The 26,965-nt window shown below is 39.7% G+C and overlaps 1 protein-coding gene across 3 annotated transcripts in view; it reads left to right on the top strand.

The window, feature by feature from the left end:
• The first annotated feature begins 3,008 nt into the window (after positions 1-3,008).
• LOC122804679 (exportin-1-like) overlaps positions 3,009-26,965 on the top strand; it is an 873,344-nt gene continuing 849,387 nt past the window's right edge. For 2 of the 3 annotated variants that reach the window (XM_044074681.1, XM_044074683.1), the window contains exon 1: positions 3,009-3,295. The gene's annotated coding sequence lies outside the window, so the exon portion shown is untranslated. The remainder of the gene's footprint in view (positions 3,296-26,965) is intronic. The other variant, XM_044074682.1, reaches the window with a different exon arrangement.

Consider the following 26,965-nt stretch of genomic DNA (forward strand, 5'->3'; position numbering starts at 1 on the left):
TCCATTTGAGCCAGCAGCAACCTCAGAAATGCAATTTCTTTCATGGAAGACGGCCTTCTTATTGGCAGTCACTTCTGCAAGAAGAGTTTCGGAGATACAGGCACTCATGGCAGTGCCCCCCTTCCTCATTTTTCATCAAGACATAGTCTCCCTAAGAACCAATCCTACATTTATGCCAAAAGTTATTTCCAGGGTGTCTCTAAATCAAGCTATTCGTCTTCCTACATTCTTCTCCAATCCTCAAAATAGGGGGGAAAACTACTGCATACTTTGGACATTCACAGACAACTACGCTACTAGTTGGACAGAACTAAGGCCACCAGAAAGTCTGACCAGCTGCTTGTAGCTTATGCTGCTGGAGTACAAGGAAAGGCAATCTCCAAACAAACCATTTCAAAATGGATTGGACATTGCATCAGATTTTGCTATTCTTTTCATGGAAAAAGTGTGCCAGCCAATATTAGGCCACACTCCACCAGAGCTATAGCCACTTCCACAGCTTTCCTAAGAGGAGTGGCAACAAAGGACATTTTAGAGGCTGCTACATGGAGCTCCGTGCATACATTTACCAAGCACTACCACCTGCCATTATACTCCAGATCCCGAGCAGGCTTTGCTTCGGCAGTCCTGCAGGGGATTATAGCTACACCATCCTTATCATAGTTCCATCCACCCCCAGCTTGGCTATGGTATTCAACCCATATGTTATGACTGCAGTTGCATTCTTGAAGGACATAGTACAGTTTTGTACCTACCATAAATGTAGATGTCCGATAGATATGCAACTGCAGTCGAATTTTCCCACCCTCCTACCCCTCTGTATCCTTCTTTTTGGGTCCCTACCCCTATTCCCTTCAGCTGGGGGTATCTCCTATGGTGTATCTGTTTATTACTGTTGTGCATGCTTGGGATTATTTTTTATCCATTTACCAAATTTAGCCTTCCTAAGTAGGCACCTGACATCTGGGGCAAGAAACACTGAAGAAGATGGCGTCGGCCGATGCCTTTATACTCCAGCCGTTGTGACGTCGGAGAGGAGGCGACACCAGCCGACGCCGGACCCAGACTTTGGAATTCGGCCGACCGAGGGCTGCCTGAGGCAGGACAACCCATATGTTATGACTGCAGTTGAATATCTATCGGACATCTACATTTATGGTAGGTACAAAACTGTACTTTCTGAACGCTTTAGCCAGGTCGGCAAAATGCACCGTTTTCCCTCTTCATCCTTTGCCTTGGTGAACTGAAAGAAGTCCACCAGGTGTAGTAGGCATGACCTTCTCTTGAAAAAGCCAAACTGGGTTGGGTTCAGTGTCTAAAGGTTGTCCGTCTTTTCCATGATAATTCATTCAATGGCTTTGCATATTAGAATAGTCAGACAAATAGATGTGTAGTTTCCAGTGTTGGCTGATGGGCCACCCTTGTGTCCCTGACCCAGCTTCTTTCCGGATATGTTCCTTTTATCATTTCAGAGCTATGACAGACACCTCATTGGAAAACGCACAGCTCACAAGTAATGACTGCATTCTTTCAGAAGACTACCTACTGATTGTTGCTAGTAAAAACATGTTTATACATTTTGGTCAGGTGCTGCTTCTGTTTGGAACCTACAGATATATTGCTCCTTATGTAGAATTCTCCCAGGGTGTGGTTCTCAACTTTTGTTCAAGAATGATGGACAAAGCCAAAAAATAATGGAAGGGGTGCGACAAAGGCCCCAAGTCATGGAAATGTTTAAGTATTGCACTAATTCACTTAAAGTAAACAGAACAATAGATTTTGTTCAGAAAATGCATGCCGATACAAAAAATGTGTAACTTCTTATTATTGGACTTTTAACCCCCCCCCCCACCCCAAAAAATAGGGACAGTACAAAAGTGAGACAAAATCAGTAACAGTTGAGACTGCATGCCTGTCAACTGTCCTTGATTTTTACTCCAATATTTAGCTCTGTCCCTCTTAATCTCTGGTGAGAAAAGGCAGTGCATTGTACTCAAATAATGGCAGCATGTAAGGGTTAGAATTTTTATTTCACAAAATGTATAGTAACTAACATTCTTTTATTCTGCCAGTGTCTCACGTTAATAGTATTAAAAATGCCCCTGCTTTTTTCTGGGTCTGTCCCTATTTCTTGTTGAAATATGTCCCTGATTATTTAAGAGCTATGGTTGAGAGGTGTGCTTCGCCTAACAATTTCCGTACCTTCTAAGTTAACAAAAGGAAAATGGTGCCAATGCGTTTTGCTATCATATTGAGTTTTCCACAGTTAATATATTGCTTATGCAGAAACATAACATTTTGCTATGGATACTAGCTCGCACCAATGTAGCACATGAGGTAAAGTTGGTGTGCTGCTATATATTTAATGTACTTTTACGTTCTGCATAATTTGTGGTGCAGCGGTTCGTGTTGTCACTTCACGGCATAAGGTTCTCCGGTTTTATTCTTGCCTGGGGTGCCTTCTGTGCGGAGTCTGCTTCTATTCCCTGTGTTCGCGTGGGGTTTCCGCAGGGTAGTCCCTTTTCCCCCTCTTATTCCAAAGACGTGCATCATGCGGACTGGACACTCCAGACTGGCTCGAGGTGCGAGTGTGTGGTACAGATGAACTACCGCGTCAGGGCTAACCAGCTGGCGGTGTAAACCTTGGCTTTGGATGATTGTCATTATTGAAGTGACACCCCGACCCCACCCCACCCCATGTGTAAAAATAGGAAAAGAGATTGCGGATGGATGTATGGATGGTCTAATTTATACATGAGGTCACATACTGCATCGTCTGCAGCTTTAGAGCAGTGATAGATGCACAGGGTGCGCGGGCTGTCAAAGATCCCATTGTGCATGGCTACAATGTATATACAATGTATCCCTTTCCATTGCATTCGAGTTTCGAGCCATTCACCTGTAGTATCACAAGCTGAGCTCCCTCACAGCTCTCCGATATTTTTCTGTCCGTAATAGCACAATACAGTTGCTTGCTTGCTCCGGAAGTACATTTGACAAACCGAAAGTGCAAGTAGGAGATTGATTAATGAAACGGGGCATGTTTTGTGTTAGACTATCCCTTCGTTTATTATACAGTGGAGGTGGTCATTAATGGATCTCTACAGCCAACTACCCTTGTGGTCTCATCCGTATAGTTAACGGCGTAGGGTAGAGAGAGAGACTGAAAAATGTAACATCACTTTAAAAACGGTAGAGGTAACGTGTTTTCTTTCTCGTGTATGAATTCTTGGATTACTGCTGCTCACCAAAACCTGTTAAGTAGTGCCTGCGAATAAAGTGCGCACCAACCCAGGTACTACTCAAATCCCATTCCCAAGTTAGCATTTACTTTTTTTCTCTGTTAAAAACTCAGGCGTTTTTCTTTCTCCTAAGGACTATGTACTTGGTCAGAACTCACCTATGTAAACATCATTAAGATCAGCAGATGTAGGTGTTGCCTAAAGAACTGTCTTATTCTGTTGGCTGTTGGAATGTGCAGTGTTGTGTTAATCAGAAGTTTGAATTCTACAAAGTTAGATGATTATTCACAGGTGTTTCTGAGAACTGGAAACTTGTTGTCCCATAAATTCAAAAATTTTGAGTTGGCTACCAGCGATTGGAAGTGACCCTCGTAACTTAATTTGCAACACCGTCGTGGGTGCCAGAAGATCTTGAAGGCTGGGGGCGCTTGCAGAAGACAGGAATCGCTCCCCGGTTTAAAAAGTGATAAACTTCAGGTCTTTTTTTTTTTTTTTTATCAAGACCAGAAACCTGATGCATTTACAATGGTTGAACTAATATGGATAGTGCATTTTTAAAGCTATAGTAAGTAGAAATATGCTGTCACTTTTTTTCTTTTAGATAGATGCAGAAATAATTATAAGGGGAACAGTTTGTCCAATACTCCCATCATATTACACAAGTTACATGACAGAAATGGTTAACGGTTTTAGTAACACTCTATTCTCCCTGATGCCGAAGATGTACAAAATGTAATATGGAAATCTTAGAGCCCTATGCGTTCCCCACTGGTCAAATAAAAAGTATGTAATCTGGAACTTAAAATAATCAATATGTAAAAGAAAGAAATTGTTCCTGGCATGGCATACGCCCGTTCTTCATCCATGAGAAGCAGAGTGCTGTCGTTTATTGCTTTCTTCAAGTGTTGTAGACCTATACAAATATGGTTGTTTGACTTCTGTGCAGTATCCATTCAAGCAGCAATGCCAAATGCCCCTGGGCGGGTGTTAATTACATGTGAACACACGCCCTGGATGGGCATTATTGCACTTAGAGAATGGTCTGTATGTAAAATTTATACATCTTTTATTACTGTTTATATATTAGATGTAAAATAGTTCTGCCTAATGTTTCAAAATTGCTGTAGTATATGTAAATGATGTTGAAGGAAGCATTTTACATCCAAAACTTATCACTTTTAAAAAAATATCTAGATGTTTTATTTTTTGGTCCCTTACTGCTAAAATTTGTGGTCTTGTGCCAGTCAATGGGGATTGAAGTTGCTAAATAATGACAGACGTTTGACTTTCAGACTTTTTCCTTCAGAAAACGCATGTTAACATAAATCCTGTTTAACTTTGTAATTTTTGTTAATTATAACATTTAAAATCTATTCCTGTTTCTGAGCCTTTGTGCCTCCTTTATTTCAGGCATTATCCAGATTTCTTGAGCTAAAAGGTCGAGAGGTAGGCAAACTTCTTATCTGCTGCCGCCAGTGGGCCATCATCTCATTGTCTCTCCCTCTCACACACACACATGCACTTCAGAAAAATGTTAACACAAGTCCTATTATTGAAGGAACATTGTGATTTTTTTTTTAAGAGGAATATGTTCCTGTGTTGAGCCTTTGTTCCCCTTTTAGTGTAGGTTTTATTCAGTTGACTTGATCTGAGAGGTGAGATGCAAGTAAACCTCCTCAATGCTGTTGTTGCTCGATCGCTCTGACACTTCAATCTCACTCAGACACACCTCGCTTTCATGCACGCATTCACACACAACAGAAACAAACATAAACACACACACACACAAACAAATGTAAACATACACCCACACTTTTTTCTGTTATACTTAGTTTTTACACTCACTAAACAGCAAAAGCATTGCTTAGCAAGTGTAAAATAATCACTCAGTCGATCTGTTTCACTCACATGCACGCATACATTCAAACACAGATATATTCAAACACAGACATAAGCACACGCTTGTTTTTCAGTTTTTTTTTTTTATGTTTTACACTGAAACAGCAGAAGCGCTGCTCAGCAACTGTAAAATAATAGCCATTCTTTTTTGCAGTCTGAGCTCTGTCAGCTTGATAATACCCTGCTCAAGAACGTTCATTCTCCAGTCAGGGTGCTGATGCACTGTTTTTCCATTCTCTAAATCATTTTTAAATGTTATTTTTTAACTGACACGAATACACATGCAGTAATAGAAAGGAAAAAAAGCCATAACATTTGCATTATTTTTTCATGCAGTCTTTGCTTTTTCTTTATAACAAATTTTATTCACTTTAGCATTACATAAAATCCTTAATTCCTATAGTCCCTTAAATTTCAGTCCACATTTTATATGTATTGCTCCCACAAATTCCATTTATTGTTATGTAATTGACTCCTTCCCTAAGATCCCACCTCCCAGTTCTTTATCTCCTTTGCAATATCCAGTTACCATTGGTTTAGACTTTTGGTTTGCATGTTCTAGTAATTGCTTTTTTTGATAGCCAATAGCTTTACACCTTAGTGTTTAGGTAATTCAGATCCTATATCACAGCTCAAAATAATTTTCTTAGTTGAAATAATTTGCAGCATCAACATTTGACAAAGTACTCTGTAGGGAAATTTTACACTCTGGCAACATGTTATGTTCCCAAAAGACAAGTTCTCAGTTACCACCGCTCCCTGTCACACCTCCAGCATTTGCCGTCTACCTGAGAAAAAATTCTCAGTCTGCTTGAGATATAAAAATATCTGTGATACATATGCAGACACAATTCATGCAAATGTCCTGAACCTTCTGGACTTGGCCACTTACTTAATATGTCCTTCCATTATTTTGTAAATTGCCTTTCAAATCTCTATTCCCATTATTTTTTTAACCTTTTTTGATTGTTAGTAATCAAATACTTCATATTTTATTGACCAGAACAGGAAGTGGATGATGGACTTGACGGGATTAATTTGGGAAGAGAAAAGGGCGAGTGTAAAGTGGGATAAGTTGATTCTTTGCATAGAACAAGTTGGTTTGGGCTTTCCTGGTCACGGAGGATATTTTAGATCCAGTTAAGGCAGAAGATTATAATCAAAAGAGATGGTTATGATGAAGAAATAGGGTTGAAGTTCGAGAAATAAGGAGGTGGTAGAATTTTGGATGCAGGTCCTTGAATAGAATAGCAGCAATCATACAGAATGTTCTAGTCATAAAATTGCAGAAAGTATTTTAAGAACTAAGCCAAAACAGCAATGGAGAAAGATTTACCAGTAGGGATGATTGCAAGTAGGGACATAGAAAATAGACAAGAAGGGGCAAGAGTTTGTTAAAGAATTAGCAAAGGAGGTAGGGAGTTCGGATCAAATAACTAGAGGGAAATATAAGAGACGGATCAAATAACTAGAGGGAAATCTAAGAGACTGAGGTAAGGAGTAGCAGAAGTTTGGACTGTGTTTGGAGACACCTTCCCTAGCAGGGATTGATAAAATATAGGCAAAGAGGGCATGGGGTGTTTAACTGAAACTCCAGCTCTGGTGCAGCTTTTAGCTGTGTCTAGAACAGGAGCTGGTATTAAGAAGGGGATGAATAGTAGGGCATATAAAATAATATGCAATAACCATAAGAATTTAATTACCAGAAGTTAGAGTATAAAGTGAGAATGGAAAGACCCTACAAAGGAACAAGTGAAACATTTGTATGGCTGTCAAGTGTGCAACAAAGGCTAGAAGGTTTAAGATTTTTGCATGGAAGTGTTCGCATAATGGTGTTATGGGAACAAGAGAGGTAACTGGAAACGTGTTTTTTGGGAATGTAGTGAGTTTGTCAAATTTTTAAAAATTCCCTACAGAGTACTTTGCCAACATGTCATGGAAGGAAATCATTCTAACAAAGGAAACTATTGTTGTGAGCTGGGCTGTAGAACTTGAATTGCCTAGACATAGTAAAGCCTTACTATGTTTAATGCTATTTGATACTAAAAAAGCAGTTAGCAGAAAATAGAAATCAAAATCTAAACCAACCATAACTGAAGTACTGATTTTTATAAAGGAGATAAAAGATTTGGAGGTGGGATCTTTAAAGAATGGAAGGAGCAGACGACATTGAAATACATAGAATTGTTGAGAACAGTACACAAGAGTAATGCTACAAGTGAAAATTCGGGGAAGGTAGAACTTGAGCAATAGTAGTGAATAAAAATCGTTAAAGAAAACCTATAATGCATGAAAAAAATGTAATGGTTTATTTTTTTTATTAATGTGCGGTGGTGGTGCTGCGGTAGCGTTGTCACCTCACTGTAAGACGCTGTCCGGTTCGATTCTCAGCTAGAGCGTCTTCTGCGTGGAGACATGCATGAATGGGCGTACTTTCGTTGAAGGTTGTGCGTCAGGGCTGGCAACTCGGCACGTAAAAATCAACTGCCAATCATTAGCGGACCGGAGTTCCACTGTGGCGACCCCTAACTGGGAAAAGCTGAAAAGACACAAATGTGTACAAATTTTATTTAACATTTGTTTACTGTGAAATTCCGACTGGGATAGAGACCATTTTTAGCGGAGGCCCAGGGAGAAATACTCCAGACACATGTATTTGAAATGTGGGAGGAAACCCATGTGAATGGAGGGAGGGCATGCAGACTCTTCACAGAAGGCACCCCAGCCGAGAATCAAACTGGAGAACCTCTTGCTGTGAGGTGGCAATGCTAAGTGTTGCACCACTGCACTGCCCAAATGTTAATACTCAGTATGTGAATTTAATAAGGATGTGCTATTTTAAAAGTTATTCTACAATTAAGGGTTTTACTAGAGCATCACTTATTTGACCTTATCACTTTAGTTGCTTCATACAATAGCATTTTTAGGTGTGGTGTTCTACAAGTTAAATGTATAAGAAATGTGTAAGATTTTTTGTTCTGATGTAAACTTGGTGCAGATATGTCCTAGACATTGCATTCCCCTGGTCTTTTGAATGAAATTGTAATAGTTCCTCATAGGAGAGTAGATATGATGCAAGATTTGTGATGACTGAATTCTTCTGAAATACTGGATTTTCCCCATGTGTAAGATGCTATAGTTCAGATGTAAAAAAATTCAAGACAGTCACTATCCTCCAAAATAATTCTAAAGCAACTAATTCCAGATTGACAGAAACAGACTGCTTTTGTTACTCGAAGTTTAGGCTGACTATTATCTGCTGAAATATTTGAGTTTTTTCCTTTTGAACTAATGGCAGCTATCAAATTTCCTCCAAATCAAGACTTGTACACTTGCTAATTTTCATGTTCAGTTCTCCATTTATATATTTATCTGCTCCAGCGAGACCAACTTCATCCCAGTACTCGGTGAGCCACAAGATTAGAAACACGCTTGAAATACAACAAATTCATATGTTACATCATGCTGCAGCTGTTAGCTCCTGTGGTTGTGTAAGTTTCCTCCAGGTTCTTGGTTTCCTCCCATACTCCAAAGACATGCAGTAGGTGGACTGAACACTACATTAGCTGTAGGTGCGAGTGTGTATGTGAATGAGTGGTACATGAACTACCGCGACAGGGCTAGCCACAAGGTGGTGTAAACCTTTGTTCTAAATGATTGTCACTGTTGAAGTGACAGCCCGACCCCATGTGCAAAATGGGAAAAGGGGTTGAGGATGGATGGATCTAGAAGTGCACACACTTTTGTTTTCTGAGGTAGCTGGAAAACCAGTGTGTTGCTATGTCACCTTTTTCACAGATGCCCAAGCTTAAGGTAATGCACCAATGTGAATATTTCCATGTAACCATAATTCTGGTAGTTGTCGGGTCATGTTTGTAGTGTTGGAGGTACAGTCCCTCTTAACCCTATGATTTTGGCACTTGTACCTATTTTTCTTGCAGCCACTAGAGTTAACTTCTCATACTTATGAAGTGCTGGAAAATGGCCAGATAATCATAACACAATCCAGACTTGTGTAGTTACTGAGCTGGAGGTGGGCAAAGGATGGCAGTTACATCTGCCTGGTTAATGTTCTGGCCAGGAGTAAATCATCCAGTAATTCCCAGCTTATCTTTGTTTTCTTTTTATTACGTTCGTCTTTTTGGCTTTTCCCAGTTAGGGATCGCCACAGCGGTACTCCGGTCCACTAATGATTGGCGGTAGATTTTTATGGTGCTGAGTTGCCAGCCCAACCTTCAACGAGGGCACGCCCATTCACACATGTCTTTCGAATGCCACTCGACACCGGGGAGGACATGCAGACTCCACACACAAAGCACTCCAGCCAAGAATCGAACAGGAGAACCTCTTGCTGCACCACTGCAGCTTTTCTTTTTATTATGTACATATGTATATTCACTTATTGGGGAAAATGGCATTTATGAAGGGAATGTGTGGAGGAAGAGTAAGTTTACATGTACATCAAAAGAACTAGGTTTGCACAAAAGGATAATGATTGGGCTTGTGCTGGTAAAACCTGTAATGGGTTTGAGACAGGGATGTCAGGAACTTCACCTCAAAAGTGGAGTGCAGTGAAGTCGGAGAGAGAAATCTTGACATCCATTTTGAGAACAAAGTAATTCTGATTGCAAAAACTCCATCATAACTCTTTGTAGTATATGATGATCCAGTGTAGCATTGGGGAAAAATGTATAGGAACACAGTGTTTTACAGCACTGCCACACAGGTAGTGTCCAAAAGCAAAGTGTTTCTCTAATCAAGCAAGAGCTAATCTACTTTTGTGACATCAGGAAGTGAATTACAGCTTTTATAGCTGTCAAAGCACTTGCACTGCAGTTATGTGGTGGCTGCCTTGTATGCTGCAGTAAGATATGGGATTGCAACAGCTCTTATTTATTTTATTTGCAATTTAATTACCGGGGAAGTCCACTGGGCCGAATTGACCCATTTTCAGTGGAGGCCCCGGAAGAAAAGCTCCAAGATGCATTATACAATTTAGATACAAATGATAGTTAATATTAAAGATTTTATGTAGAATAGTTGCTCATAAATGCATTCAATATCATGCATAGTTAAATTCATTAAGCTTGAAGGTAGGGATCACACAGTTTAATTTGAGGAAAACAGATCTGGGTTAGGTGTGGAAACAGTTTACATACAAATCTTTTAAGAAAATATAAGTACGCTTTACATACACACATCAACAGTAGAATGCCATTTACAAGGTTGGGCTGTGTGAGGGTAGCTGTAGGAGGTAAGAGCTTAGAGAGAAGCTATAGAAATTGTTGAGAGCTTAGATAGGCTCATAGGAAGATAACTGAGAGTTGTAGAGCTTGGGAACCAGAGCGAGAACCCCCTTGGATTTAGGTTGGGTGAAGGCAAGTACATTTCCATTTAGTGGACAGGTGTTTGAATAGTTGGCTTTTGAAGTTTTCTGAGTTTGGTATGGTTCTTGGTGTGGAGGGAAGGGAATTCCATTTTTTGCCTAGCGAGAAAGATAAGAGAAGTTGGCCAGCAGGACGTTTAGGTTTATGGATAGTAATTAAGTTCTGATTTTCAGATCTGAGAGCTCTTTTGGGTGTATAAGGGGGAAGAATGTTACAGCAAGACATTTTGTTGGGTGAAATATGAGTCTATGTGCAGTAGTGAGTTGGACATAGTCTAGGTAGTTTGGGAATTCAAGCCAATTTAGGGATTGTAGGTTTAGACCGTGATGGGTGGTATTTTTAGATTTAGAGGCAAATTTAGAGACTTTATTGAAGCAGTTTTCTAGTTCAGAGGTGATAGAGGAGAACAGGTTGGTTAGGAGAGGGGCTTCGTATAATAAGGAAGGAAGAAGATAAGTCAAGGCCAGAGTTTGCCTGGTAGAGTTGGAGAGAAAGCGATTATTTCTATACAGCATACCTAGCTTTTGGTGAGTTTTCTTAATATTTTTTTAATACGAATATCTAAATTGAGGTGTTCATCTACAGTAATGCCAAGTAGTTTGGCAGAGGGGACTACTTCTATAGATGAGTTGGTTTGACTCTAGACTTTGAAGTTGTTTTTATCGTAGGAGAGGGTCTTTGTAGGAGGGAATAGTAGAATCTTTGATTTATTTGCATTGAGAGAGGGGTGGTTTTGGCGCATCCAGTTTTCATTTGTTGAGAAGGCAGTTGTCAGCAATTCGGAGAGGTTTGAGGCAGAGCAGACTAAGGTTGAATCGTCTGCATATTGAATGACTTTAGCATCAGGAATAGCAGTGTGAAAGTTATTGAAGATGTTAAAAAGCATTGGCCCAAGGCTGGATCCCTGTGGGGTACGCTAGTTGGGGTAGGTATGAAGGAAGAGATGGAGTTCTTCCATTTGACTGCCTGTGATCTGTCTGATAGATAGCTGGAGAGCCAGAATAAAGCATTATGTGAGAGATTAAGGTTTGAGAGATGACAGAGAAGGTGCTTGTGGGAAACAGTATCAAAGGCTTTAGACAAATCGAGTAAAACAGTAGAAACTTAAGTGGCCTGAATCTCAGGCTTGATTGACAGTTTCTAGGAAAGAGAGTAGAGCAGTTATTGTGCTATGGCCTGGACGGAAGCCATGCTGGGTAGGAGTGAGAAGATTGTTTTGGGTCAGGAAAGGCATAAGTTGGAGGTGTATGCATTTTTCTAGGATTTTGGAGATTGGTGAGAGCAAAGCAAAGGGGTGAAAGTTTGAGATGCTGGTATTTTTGCCTCCTTTATGAAGAGGAAGAATATAAGCTGAGCGCCAGAGTTTGGGGACATATGATTCTTTTATGGATCAGTTGATAATGATGCTGATTGGGAGTGCAATGCCATCAGCAGCACATTTTAGGAAGGAAGAGGGAATATTGTCCGGAGCGTTAGAGCAAGGTTTAACTTTAAGTTTGGACAAAAGTTTTTTAATAAAGTTAGTGGAGATGGGTTTGAGTTCAAACAGATGAGGTGAGTTAGAAGGGGGAGAGTGTAGAGCAGTTGGGTTATTATTGGGAAATGTCTTGGTGAGGGTAGTAATAGTGTCTATGAAAAATGAGTTAAATTCAGAGCCTAGTTCGAGATCAGATTTACTTGGGTCAGGACAGGGATTATTCTTGGAGCCTGGATTGAGGGGTGAGTTTACTGAGTTCCAGAATTTTTTTTTTTTTTTGGGGGGGGGGGGGGGTTATTGTTATTGGACTGAAGTTTGATATAGTAGGATTTTTTGTCTTTAGTGATTAGTCGTTTTGCACGGTTGCGGAGCTGTTTATATTGGAGCAAGGTATTGTCCAGTTTATTGTTTTGGTAAAGCTTCCATAGTTTGTCTCTGTGGTGCATAATCTGTTTTGTCTCTTTGGATAGCCAAGGAGCAGTTTTAGTTTTTATCCTTTTGTTTCTTAGTGGGGCTAGTGAGTTTAAAGTATCAAGGAAGACATAGTTGAAATATTCTATAGCCTTGTCAAGAGGAAGGATGTTTAGAATTTGCCAGTTCATTTGTTTGAAAGTATTTGAGAAAGTAGTTGGGTTGAAGCTACTGAGGTTATGAGTTTGAATGTACTGATACTGGTGTGGGGAGGAACTAATTGAGCGATGCACAAAGGCTGGGAGGTGGTCGCTAAAGATATTAGGAATTGTGCCAGAATTGGTTCTTTTATTTGGATCTGAGACTAGGATCCAATCTATAGTGGATCCGGGAGGGTTTATTTTGTTAGGTCGAGTGATGGAGAGGATTATTTGAGTGAAGTTATAGAGGTTAATGGATAGGTAGGGAGAGGGGCAATTGATTTTATTCCAGTCAATATTCACATCACCAAGGATATAAGTTTCATAGTTAATTTCAGTAGAGGCCCATAGGAGAATATTTTTGAGTGTAGAGATATTGTTACCAGGTGAGATATATAGGGCAATGATGCAGATATTTTTATGTTTATTTAGTTTTAGAATTATAGCAGTTAGTTCAGTGTTCTGGAATTGGAATTTGGAGGGGAATTAAGGTAAGAAGGTTGGAGTAGACTAGGGCAATGCCTCCACCTTTTTTACTTAGTCGGTCATTTCCGAGGCAATGAAATCCTGGGGGCAGAATCTCAGAGTCAGAGATAAAGGGCTTGAGCCAGGTTTCAGAGATGGCTAAGATATCTGGTTGGTTATGGCTTAACCAAGCTTGCAATTGGTGTACTTTGTTGTTTAGACTTTGTGCATTAATTGTAAAAATCTTTAGGGTGTTGAGATAGGAGGAAGAGGGTAAGGGATGAGTGTAGTTACTAAAGGATGTAGGGCCAGGGTTAGGATGGATATCACCAGTTTGGACCAGGTTGTTGAAGGAGATATCCTTTAGCCATATTGGTCTGCCAGGCATGAATTTTGGTAGATTGTAGATTGGAGCAGGTGACAGTATCTTGACTTTAGAGGAGAAGAGTTTAGGGTAGAATAGGTGCAGAGGGTTGGGCTGAATGAGAGAAGAGGAGATAGAGTGGAAATGGGAGTAAGAGTGAGGGGGAAGGTGGGTTTGTATGGTAGTTGTATTTGTAGGTGGTATTGGACAAGCATTGGTGGAATATGAGGTAGCATAGTATAAGGGAAGTAGGAACAGAAAGAGGAGGCTGGGGGACTGGAGGGTGTGATAACTTGAGGAGAGCATGTTGGAGCAAAGAGAGTGGTATGAGTGGTTAGGAAAATAGAGAAGGCTATGAAGAAGAAAGGGTTTAAAAAGTGATGGAGGTATTCTAGAGATTTTAGGAAAGAGGAGGGGACTATAATTATTGGGTGGAGTACAGATTACAGAGTTTAAGAAGGGTGGCTATAGGTGGGAGGAGTAATGAGGTGGGAGCTGGTATTTGGTAATTAGGCTGAGAGGGTGGGGTAAGATAGGAATAAAGCTAGGAGTACTGGGGGCAGGTGGGAAATGGGGGCAGGGTAGGGGAGCGGAGTGAGCCCGTAGGGCAAACGGAGCAGGAAAGAACACTAGAGGTGAGTATGGCAGAAAAAGTATCAGCAAAGAGCAGTTTAAAGACTGTAGTTGGAAGGTATGAGCTAAATATTTCCAGCCTGAAAAAGAAGGCTGCCTTTACAGAGGGTGGTTCAGCAGGGGGGGGAGAAGATATTTACAGTCTAAGGATATTAACTCATAACCAACTGTTTGTGAAAAAATAAAACTTGTTGGGATTATAAAGAATATCTAGGATTTATATTGGTAGATGCTGCCACCTAATGGTAGAAGGAGATAGCAAACAGCAGGGATAGTTGGACCAGTCTTAGGTTTAAATATATTCTAGGGTAGTGATAACAGGAGGGGGAGAGGGCAAACGGTCTGTGGTAGGCTGCTAGAATGCACACACGGGAGGGCAGAGTAACTCTATAGATAGTACATAGTCTACATTTAATTAGTGTTAAGCAACATACATTTACACAATCTTGTTGGGGGGGGTCTTCTCAGTAGTATTTTTTCTAAGTACCAGGCAAGCTGGCCAATTCAGGGTGTCTTCAGGTGATGGCCGGAGGTATTCCTTTTGCGTTTAAAGCAGGGAGGGAGCACCTGGGATGGATTACTGGAGGTGAAAACAAGCAGGCTAAACCGCAGGACCAGCACAGAGGAGCTGTGGATTCTCAGGACAGGATTTAACAAGCTCTTAAAGTTGGATAACACATTTATGCACTTTGAAAACATTTATGATCAGGTCTCATGACAGAGTAGTGCACCCACCCACAAACCTCTTTCTCATTTTTACATGGAGTTGAGGTGTCACATTAACATGGGCTCTAGGTGGGTAGGTCACATTGATTGATGTTCACATTGCTGACTGGCTAGCCTCGAAGCAGAGTAGCGTTTTACTGCGTTTTCTGTCATTTGGAGTGTAATCAGTGCTGTAGCATATTTCATTCCAGAAGTAATGTGTGGTGAAGGTGGATGTTACACTGTAAGAAGGTTAGTAAAATATATAGTTGTCAGGATAGCTAAGTAAGACACACACAGGAGTTACTTAACCTTCAGGAGTACAAAACTCTGCTTTGACCTCTAAGTTCAAGTGACACACCCTGTGAATTACTGCCATAAAGGAATACTACATTATTCACAGACACTTGTCCCTTTCTGTAGAACACTGCTTGTATGACTAATAGTGATAAAGCGTACACTATGAAAAAATATAAAATGCTTAGGAGGGCCGTCTAATTTTAACACACACAGCAGTACGTGCTTTTGTCTGCAGGAAAAGCACTTTATATTCTAAACCATCCTTTCCACCCATCTGACAGTAGGTATGGACTTGCAATATGAGCAAATTTCAATTGCATTACAAACTTTGGAGACTCCTGACACTGTGTTCCATTGTCCAATACAGCTTAATGTACTGTCACATGCCCTGAGGCTGCAGATTTTAGGGCAGTAATCCCTTAATTAGTAATATATTTCAGTTGCATTGTGTTGTGATACTTCACATATTGATAATAATTTAAAGTCCTGGACTGAAATAAGAGTGTTTCCAGTTTCATTGTTGGAAATGAGTGCAATATTGTATGGTGTGTGTAAGATAAGATTTCACTTGTGTAGTTTGTTAGGCATTTATATAGTATTCTGTCTGCATAGACCTAGAAATGCAGCCATATTAAAGCAGATGTATACATTTTACATGCAGATTCAATAGGAAGGAATGTTTCAGTAACCTTCAGTCAAGAATACCAAGAATAAAATGTACTAACAGAATGTGCAGTACATCAAATATAAGCAAGCTTGGGATCCAAGGTTAAGAAGTGTGTAGAACGTGTAGGAAAGTTACAGGGTTTTGGTAGGAGAGAGACTTCAGGCACAGAAGTTAGTTTGGACTGATACACAGAAAGTCATTGCAGTGCAATCCACAGAAGTTTGGTACAGACACTTGAGAGTGAGTGCAGAAGCCAGGTCAAATATCTTAACATTCCAGAATATTAATTATATTATTCAGGAGGAAAGGAATAATTCTGAGTGAGTACAGCAGCTATGGACATTATAATTGTCTGTTTCAGTTTATCAACACTGTTATTGGAGGCAGTGACATTTGTTTTGGATTTTGTTGGCATCTACCTCTACTGTATATAATAAAATATTCTTAACTGAACTACAGTGTATGCAGACTTTTATTCTGAAAGGTACAAGATTTGGCACATAAAGGAGAGACTGGCACCTGCTAACCACAGTTCTGTGTAATTAACATATAAAGACATGTAACGTATTCCAGCCTACAATGTGAATTCTTTTTGGTTTATATACATTATTTATTTGTTTTACATTTGTTTACCATTTAAGTCTGACTGGGACATAGCCCATATTCAGTGTAGGCCTGGGGAGAAACGCTTCAGATGCATGCCTTTGGAATGTGGGAGGAAACTGAAGCACCTAGAGGAAACCCATGTGAATGCAGAAAGGATATGCAGACTCTGCACAGAAGGCACCCCAACTGAGAATCGAACCGGAGAACCTCTTGCTGTGAGGCAACAATGTTAACCACTGTGTATGATGCAGATCTCTCAATTCTATGTTGGCTGTTCTCTTTACAGACGTACATTTCAACTATCCCACCATTAACTGGGAAAACTATTCATGTACCAACTCTTGTGCTCAACATTTTCTAGAATTCATAAATTCCAATGCCTTGGATCAACGTATCCACACCCCCACCAGGGGCAGCAATATCCTAGACCTGGTTATTACCAACATGGGCAACCGGTGCTTCACACCAGAGGTCAATTCCTTGTTGGTCAGATCCGACCACAAGCTAATCACCCTAGACATCAACATCCCTCCCCCACCCCCCATTAGGGAAACCACCGTAAAAAATATTTCTCCAAAGCCAACTTCACACTTAAGACAGAAGTGGCAAACTTCATGACACCCATGCTGACAGACAATAGAGGTATGACTGCTGAATCCTACGCAAATGCACTTTATAAGCACTTACACGAGTGCATGGATCGTGCAATCCCTAACAGAACCAAGATGCTATCCTCTAAAAAAAGGAAGCCAATCTGGTGGTCCGCTGCCATAAACAAACTCTACAACAGAAGGAAGAAACTGTTGCAAAAAAAAAAAAGAGTAAAATCCCATGATTGAAGGAACTTCCCTGGTCAGCCTCAGTAAGAAGCTGATATCGCTCATAAAATCCTCCAAAGCTAGTTATGAAAACAAAATTGCCACTGACTCTAAAGACAACCACAAAGCATTCTATAGCTAGTTAAAGAATCTCATTGGCAACACTCAGATCTGCTGCGAGTTACAGCACAATGGCACTAAATATACAGAACCAGCTGATATTCTCAACATCCTGGCAGGTTCAATGCTAACTTTACCCCACCATCCCCTAAAAGGCCCATCTCTATACCAGAAGAATGCAGAGTTCCTGTAATCACGGCTGCACACGTAAAAAAAAACACTCTCCAAAGCCAAGAACACAGCATCCATGGAACCTGACAACATCCCAGGCTGCGTTCTACATGAACTACAGAACGAACTGGCACCTCACCTAAGTACCATGTTCAATCATAGCCTCACCTCAGGCTATGTGCCCACTGAATGGTGACGGTTATCCCACTCCACAAAGGGGGAGCCACCAAGGACCCTGGAAATTACCGCCCCATTAGCCTGACAAGCCTGTTCTGCAAGGCTATGGAATGTATCATCATGGAACTTATAAACAATGACATTGGTAACCTCCAAACTCTGGACCCCACCCAGTTCGGGTTTGTAAAAGGTTGATCATGTCTCTTAAACCTGATAGACTTCTTTGAAGCGGTCACCAAAGCTGTAGATGAGGGTAAGGTGGTTCACACAACCTCTCTAGATCTCGCCAAGGCTTTCAACACCATCCCCCACTCTGGAATTATTGATAAACTCACTATACTAGGTATAAATCCCTATGTCACAAGATGGGTTGCCTACTGGCTCACTGACAGAACCCACACTGTGAAAGTAGCAGACTCCAGATCCAACTTCAGACTAGTGACAATTGGAGTACCACAGGGTTCAGTCCTGGGTCCTCTCCTGTTTGGTTTCTACTTCTCTGAAGTACAGGCTAACACAGAAGGTCTTTGGCTAATGAAGTTCGCAGATGACTACAAACTAGGAATCATAATCAAAACTTCAAAAGATGTGGACATCCTACAAAAGGGCCTCCGTGAGACAGATGCCCGGTGTCAAAGCAATGGCCTCAAGCTCAATGCCAAAAAGTGCATTGTCATTCCTTTTGGTAAAAACTCTGTACCCATGAACTACCACATAGACGGTAGTCTACTTAACACTGAAAGTGTGATAAGAGACCTTGGGACACAGGTGGACACGTAGTCTCTTCTTTGATAATCACATCGTCACACTAGTCAGGAAATCATTCTATGTGGCACACCTCATCACAAAAGGTTTCTCATCCAAAAAAGAGGTCATTGTTCCCCTCTACTCGTCACTCATTAGACCCATTATAGAGTACAACACCCCTTTTGGTATGTACCTCACAAGACATCTACAACAACTGGAAAGGCCACAGAAATACCTCACAAAGAGGATTACCGGCCTCAAACAGATGCCCTACGCAGACCGTCTCAAAAAACTGCAGCTTTACTCCATCGCATATCTCCTACTTAGAGGTGATCTTTGCCTAACACACAGAGCTATGTCAAACCCAGAGCTTTTGGACATGCTCCACTTAAAGAAATCCCAATCCCTCTGAGCTACACGCTCTAGGGATCTAAACCTTGTCACCACAATAAACAGAACATGCTGGAGGGATAGATTCCTGTCCCAGAGACTTCCCATACTCTGGAATAGACTACCTGTCTATATCAAACAAAGCTCCTCATTAGCACTCTTCAGGAAAAATCTTGATGATTGGATGGGAGATAGGAAATTCACCCCGGGGATCACCTCTGTGGCTCTGCCCAACAGTGGCACAGAAAAATAATTTTCTTGTGTGGCGAAAGCCAGGGTAGCTTTTGGCTAGGCTTATACAGGCCCTAGGGCCAGTAGCCTAGTACCTACCTATGATGTCCTATAAACTTTCCTTGCATTTTGCTATGCTTAGGTGTGATTTGTATAGTTGTACTAATATTTTGTCATAGTCGTGTGGGAATAACTTTATTGTAACCCAAAAATTCTCAGTTAAACAGGATCCAATGAAGGCAGACTCACAAACCAGTACTGTTGTTCTAAAATGTTAATTTTCAAGTATTACTCGTCGATAACCAAAATAATATTAAATAATTTTATTTAGTTCACATACGATTGAGCGCTTTCATTTCCAATACAGGAAACTTCATCAGAATAAATGACAGTGTTCTAATCCCATATATATATATATATATATATATATATATATATATATATATATATAATCTGTATTTAATTAACTTGTTGCAATTAAGTCATTATTCCATTAAAAACTAAGTTGCAGTACTCATTGTGAAACAACATAACCGTCATGTCACTATCTAAAATTTATAAAGCCATAATGTTTAAATAGAAACATCAAACTATTGTATAAATATGTAATAAAATATAATAATATATAATACCAAATAATGTATTATAACTTTATTGTCCTTGAATATTTCTTTATGGGAGGGTGGCCTAATGGTTAAGGTGTTTGCCTTACAAACACAAGGTGCAGAGTTTGAGTCTCACAAGGGTTAATTGGCTAGGCTTAAAATGGCTCGCATGGACAGTTAGCTTAGTACTAATCTATGAACTTATCTTTGTACACATGATAGCTCAACTTTGAGTGGAAAATTTGCTGTAATGGCACTGTTCCATCAGGTAATTCTGTCATAACATCTCAAAGCAGTTGTAGCTCTCTGAGAAACAATTGTATTGAGGATGGGGTGCATTTTTTGCTGAGTTCATAGGGTTTTACTAAGCTTGCAGCCAAGGAGATAATCAAGGAGCTCAGCTGCATGATTCTGTACAGATTTGTTAGTAATAATGCCCCCCCCACACACACACACACACACACACACACACACACACCCCGGGTACAGAGTTGTGATCACCCATCCAGTCTGGTTTTAAAAGTTGCTATGGAAGTAAGTACAGACTACTCTACAAACTGGTAATCTGTTGAGATGAATACCTGTACTAGAACTAGAAAAACACCAAATGAGACAAGTTTAGGTCCCTAGAGTGTTTGCTTTACCATTAGTTCTACTTAGGTGAAGAAGTTTGAGTGCTGGATCATTCACAGCATGGAAGCCTAAGCAGAAATCACTTCTCAGGACTGTATAAGACAGAACTTTTGATCTGTCAGGAGGTCAGGGTGCTGAGACCTGAAATCTTTTTGATGAAGAAATATGTAGGTCTCTTGAGTTGGTATAAGAGCTTAGTGAGGTACATGCCACATTCATTTAAGTATGCCCTGCTTTACAGTATCCAGTGAGTATAAGCTGCCCTGACTTGTACTGTACATGTAAGTCACACATTTGTAGTAACTGCAGCATCCTTTGTAAATGTGCTGAGGTCTTTTTTTTGCAAAGAATTCTTAAGTACGAGTAGGTTGTGGTCAGCCTCCATTGTAATACATTTGCCATAAATATAATTGTGTAACTTCTGGCAGCCAAAGACTGTATATAGCCTTTCTTAATTTCTCTGTATCATATCTGAGCATCTATCAGTTCCCTCTATCAAAGTGTAACAGGGTGTTGGAATATGTAGGCTTTCTGTACAATGTTGAAGAAAATCTCTTGTGTATATCCGTACTGAGGTTTACTTTGATAGTTACCGTCCCATATACCAAAATAAATCATTGGTTAAGGGACAGGGTGTTAGAATTTCCAGGATGGCTAGTGATTTTTCTAATTTTACCTGTGAGATGCGACAACTGAGGGATATGTTGATTCGGAGAGGTTATCCCACTAGTTTTATAGATCCCATCTTGGACGAGGTCTCCAATAAAAGAAGGAGGGAGCAATTTTACCCACTTCTAGGTACTGCGTGTGATATGAATAGTCCCTTTGTGGGTAATATTCACAATATTGTTCAACAAGGAACGACTGCTAGCCCTTATACAGATGCTATGTTACTTACTTTCAATAGTGTATTTTTTGACATTAAATTATACACAATAATTGGATACTTTTGACATCAGATGATAGGTGTAAATTTTTGTTAAATGAGAAACCCAAAGTGATATATAAAAGAGATAGATGTATTAAGAATATATTGGAATCCAACTGTACCAATAGAGAAGTTGGACAGATGTGAAAATGCGGGCACTGTGCACAATGTCCCTTTATTGAGGAGACAAAGTGTATTCGTATAAAAGGTTATAAGAAGGTGCACCTCAATAAAAAGTTTAACTGCCAGAGCAAAGGATTGGTTTACATAGCAATTTGTCAGCTATGTGAAAAATTTTTTATAGGTAAAACAATAAATTATACAAACGTATATACCAGCATTTATATGATATTAGAAAAGGTAATTCCAAGAGCGCACTGTCCAAACATATTTCAGAGCACCCACAACATCATTTAAAATTTTCAGCACTGGAACAAGTTCAGAGTGACGACGCAAGGGGTGGGCCAGTTGAGGTGATCTTGGAATTTAGAGAATTGCTCTGGCAATTGAGGTGCAATGAGGATAATAACTATGTTTTGAATGAAACACTGTCCATCTCAAGTTATTTGAAACTCAAATCAGAGTTTTATTTTTCTTAACGTAAATAAGGGAAGTCTTGGTAATAATGTTGCTTTAGATATTATTCAAGAGTTTATGGATCATCAGTATGATGTGTATATATATATATATATATATATATATATATATATATATATATATCATGGGGTAGGAATGTGGTCAAATAAAATTTGTAAAGTAGCAGGTTGTTTGGTTTAGTGGAGTAGGTAATATTGTTGATGTGCACATATATATGTTTGTGTTCACATATGTCTGGGTTTCAACTATTTTAGTGGTATTTAAACATGAGGCAAAGCTTGTCATGTTTTTTCTGTTGTTCATTTCAAGATTACCATTGCTTATATATTATTTAATGGTTCAAAACAGTCATGACGTGGATGTATATGTTTTTTAAATTGTATAGAAAAGTTTTAACCAATGTGATGACTCCATTACATCATGTGATGGGAATATTTTGTATTTAATCAGCCAGGAAGATGTGTTATTTATTTAATTAATTCTGAAGAAGCCTAGTGGCGAACGCCTGACGAAAGCGCTTAACTGAATAAAGAATTTTGCTCAGTGACATCTTACGGTCCTCTATTTTTATCAATTTGGTACTGTAGTTATTTTATGCGTCAGCAACTTAAGTCTTATTTGCTGACAATACCATATTGCACTGTGCTCTAGTACCTTTCTTATTAACAGTGTTTTCAATTAAAAGCGGGGGTATTAATGTGGACAGATGCTGTGCTTTCCAAACACTTCATTAGAGAGGGTTTGACAATAGCTTTTTTTTTTTTTGGAATATTCAGAAAACTGAACATTGTCAGCATCTGAGGGAAGACCATTTTGTGTCAATGCATATCCCTTGCATTTCAAAGAGGTGACCAATATCTGGCACTTGGCTTTACTGAAATTCAGACCATGATACCTAATTTTTTTTTTTTTTTTTAATAACAACTGAATCAGTCATATATTCCTGTGTGATATTGTTACTACAGCTCTCTGGCACACTTGAGTTGACAGTATCCCAAAAGGAAATCTTAGGGATTTGTAATGACAAAAGGCAGAGTTTGGATCTGGGTTCATCCAGCTTGATCTGCCAAAATCCTTTGTATCAAGCATTAAAAAAGATTCTGGCATTGGGCATAGCTGCTACTGTCTTCAGTAGCTTGAAGTGGATAATTATTCCTCTTGATCGGTTAAGATTTTGTGGATTAGTACATATTCCGACCTTGTCCTGCTTCCCAAATGTCACCACTCTGATACATAATCTCTTGGTTCTGTCTCCATATGCAATTAGTTTTGTTCAGCCCTACTCTTAAGTTTTCTTTGAGGAGTACGAATCTCATGAACTGCCTGATGAAATTTTTACATGGTATTCCATCTGCAGATGACATCCTAATCCTTCAAAATAGATCACCATACCCAATTATGATGATCTGTAGCCTGAGCAACACACACCTGTACTCTGTGTTCTATAATTGAAGTGATAATCACAGACATGTTTTAATGAATTTGTTAGTGTTCTGCAGTCCTGCTCAGTCATTTTGACAGTCCTGTCTCACAGCGTACTTGTTAATTTCTTCAGTAACAACAAGCTGCATATTCAATTTTTGTAATGGTTAGTTTCAAAAAGTAGCTAACTTTTCACCTGAACTGAATTGATTCTATTTACTTTGACCAATATAACACAATCACCTCTGCTCAAGATAATTGGTTATTTTAGCTGAGTTTACGTGGTGCAGCGGTAGCGTTGTTGCCTCACAATAAGAGGTTCTCCCGTTCAATTCTCAGCTGGAGTGCGGGGAGTGCCTTCTGTGTGGAGTCTGCATGTCCTCCCTGTGGTTGGGTGGCGCTCGAAAGACGTGTAAATGGGAGAGCCTTCATTGAAGGGTGGACGTCGAGCTGGCACCTTGGCATTCGTGAAAATTTACTGCCAATCATTAGCGGACCAAAGTTCTGCTGTGGCGACCCCTAACCGGGAAAAGCCGAAAGACCAACAACAACAATGCCGTTGTTTAGAACAGTGATTTATATTATCTTTATTGAGTTTATGCCTAGTGCATGTCTGGAAATGAAAGCAGATTAGTACAACTTACTGTTTAAACACATTTTATTAGCACCTGTGTCCAGCTTGTAACAATGCACACCACATCATAAAAGGGTTCTCATCCAGGAAAAAAGAGGTCATTATTCCCCTCTACTCGACACTCATTAGACCCATTATAGAGTACAACGCCCCTTTTGGATTGTACCTCACAAGGCATCTGCAGCAGCTGGAAAGGCCACAGAAGTACCTCACAAAGAGGATTACTGGCCTCAAACAAATGCCCCACACTGACCACCTAAAAAAAACTCCAGCTTTACTCCGTAGCATATCGCCTACTCCGAGGTGATCTCTGCCTAACATATAAAGCTATGTCAAGCCCAGAGCTGTTGGACATGCTACACCTAAAGAAATCCCAATCCCTACGAGCTGCACGCTCTAGGGACCTAAACCTTGTCACCACAATAAACAGGACATGCTGGAGGGATAGATTGCTTTCCCAGAGACTTCCCATACTCTGGAACAGGCTTCCCATCTATGTCAAGCAAAGTTCTTCATTAGCACTCTTCAAGAAAAATCTTGATGAGTGGATGGGAAATAGGAAATACACCCTGGGGATCACTTCTGTGTATATACTTGACAGTGGCACAGGAAAATAGCTTTCTTGGGTGGCGTAAGCCAGGGTACCTTGTTGGCTAGGCTTACGTAAGCCCTTGGGCCAATAGCCTAGTACCTACCTTCTGTGAACCTTAATTGACAGCTTTTTTCAGCCAAAGAAATTTTTTTACCCTCCTTTGCTGTTTGGATTGACTTACTCTGTCTTTCAGTAAATTTTAGCTATCACTAAATTCAGTGCATTTAAAATGTATTGTATTGAAACACTGTAATTCCGCAGTACCCCAGAACTTTCTGGTGTTAACTGATAATTTGTGTCTCAAACATATGTTGCATGTTTCTTGCCACACAGTGGCGAAAATATTATTGTATTCACAAAGCCTATAGGCTTGATTTGAATGCCTTGCTTCATGTCTTTAGCAATAACGTTTGTACAAGGTGTAGTTTTTTCCTGCTTGTTTGTTTCTGAGAACCACCTGGGTTACTTTGCAGTTATGTGCACATCATTTTATACATTTATAACTCTTCTGCCCTGCCTTTGAGTTCCACACTTGACAGTTCACTCAGTATGCTTACATCAGTGGCTTTTTCTCCTCCTTTCCTGATTTTCTAGAATTAAATTGACCATTAAATTCACATTGCTGCTTTGTGTTTATGCCCACCGGCATAACCATTTTTTTTCCTGAACCCATGATTTCAAATGTTGGACATAAGAGTGTGTTCTTAGTATGCCTGCATTTACCCTGTGAATTTTGTCTGTTTCTTCTCCTCTAAAAAAACGTGAATGTCTTGACTGCTTCGTTTCCAGTGTAAAGAGGAAATGTTGCACATTGGATTTTCTCAGGCGTGTCCTCAGACCACATGCAGTTAGATGCAGCTTAAAACATTGAGTCTAGGACTTTCTGTAGTTCCAGAGATGCTGGTGTTTGCAGGATCATCTTGTCAAGCAAAAACTTGAAGTAACAAGGATAAACTACATTTGTAACACAAAAGAATATGAAAACAAAAGAACAATACACACAACTTTCTTAACTGGTCTGTGTGAGAAACAAATTTGTTGTGGTGAAAATATGTAGAAAATTAAACCATGCGAATAATGGCAGAAAGAGATAGCAGATAGCTTGCTGTCTTTCTCAAGCTTATGTTAGTTCTGTACTTGTACCACATCTTCTACTGAATTTCTAAAACGTCATATAGCACTTTGATGCAATAAGCCAAAAAGTTAGAGCCCAAAAATGCAGCTTCCACTTTTACCTAGAGTGTTTACTTATGACACTACATCATATCTGCAGGTAGGTTAATAAAATTTACAGTTTCAGGATTGGTGAGCAAGAGGGATACACAGGAGCTCATCACTTCACGGGTTTACTGAGAAATGGCTCAACCTCCTAAGGTTGTTTAATGTACGATGAGTTATTGCCTTAAAGATGCACTGTTTATATATCCTGTAAGTGGCGCACATACGCTGTCATTATGCATTACTTTCATTGGATCAAATTTTAAAATATATGAACAGCACTAGTCAGTGATTGGTCATTCCTGTATACATGTCCTTAAACACACCCCCAGAGCTGGAGAAGCATTCAAACCTTGTGTCTAATCAAAACGCACATCACTCGCTGTATTCCTCCAGCAGTCACCGCAGATCACATTTTACAAACATGGCTTTTGCAGTTACTCTCTCAAAAAAATCGGTCATACAGTTAAAAACTTATTTTCATTGTTTCAGTGTGTATCAGCTTTTCATTGTAAACATAAATTCATTAGTATTCATACCTAATTTATTACAAATATTTAACAATAAAAAATTCCTGTAAGTTTGTTTTGCAATTCAGATCGAACTCTGCTGTTCCTAAAATGTACATACTATCTCTCTCCATAGCACTGATGGTGGCTTTTGTCACACTTTGGTTACAGAATGCTGAGATGGCAACATAGTAAACAAACCATGATTAGTAGTCTATGTATTGTGTAGGAAAGGCATAAGGGAAAAAAAAAACTTGGAGAAGCAAGTATTGCTTGGTGTCTGCTAATATTTGTTAACCCTACTTAAAATATATATTTTTGAAATAATTTCAGTTTAAAGATAATGATTATGCTGATTTGACCTGTACTTTGACAGGTTTTAAAAACTGATAGAATGCTGCTTATATGGTAGTTGTTCTACAGTTATGCAGTGCAACAAAATAAAATATTTGATAACGTTCAGTTTTGGAAAGCAGTTACAAAAAAGTGTAAACTAACAGATTTAGAAGTTATGTACTCACCATAACGTTCCATCTGAGTAGGTGACTTCATTCGGATGTAACCTGTGGGTATCGGATCCGACCCGGCAATTCAAAAGCTTAGGCTCCGAGCTCCTAGCTCCTCCCTCTTACCCATAACCCCTTGCCAAGCCCTGACTGACCTCAGATTGAGTTTGCCTCAAAATACTGACAACAGTACCCTAAAACAGCATAAATACTCGCTCTATAAAGGTCAGGGGGATGGAGGGGGGGATGGTTGCATCCGAATGAAGTCACCTACTCAGATGGAACGTTATGGTGAGTACATAACTTCTAAA

The sequence above is a fragment of the Protopterus annectens genome, chromosome 6.part0, assembly GCF_019279795.1.
Source record: "Protopterus annectens isolate FY-2018-M chromosome 6.part0, PAN1.0, whole genome shotgun sequence".
Lineage (NCBI taxonomy): Eukaryota > Metazoa > Chordata > Ceratodontiformes > Protopteridae > Protopterus > Protopterus annectens.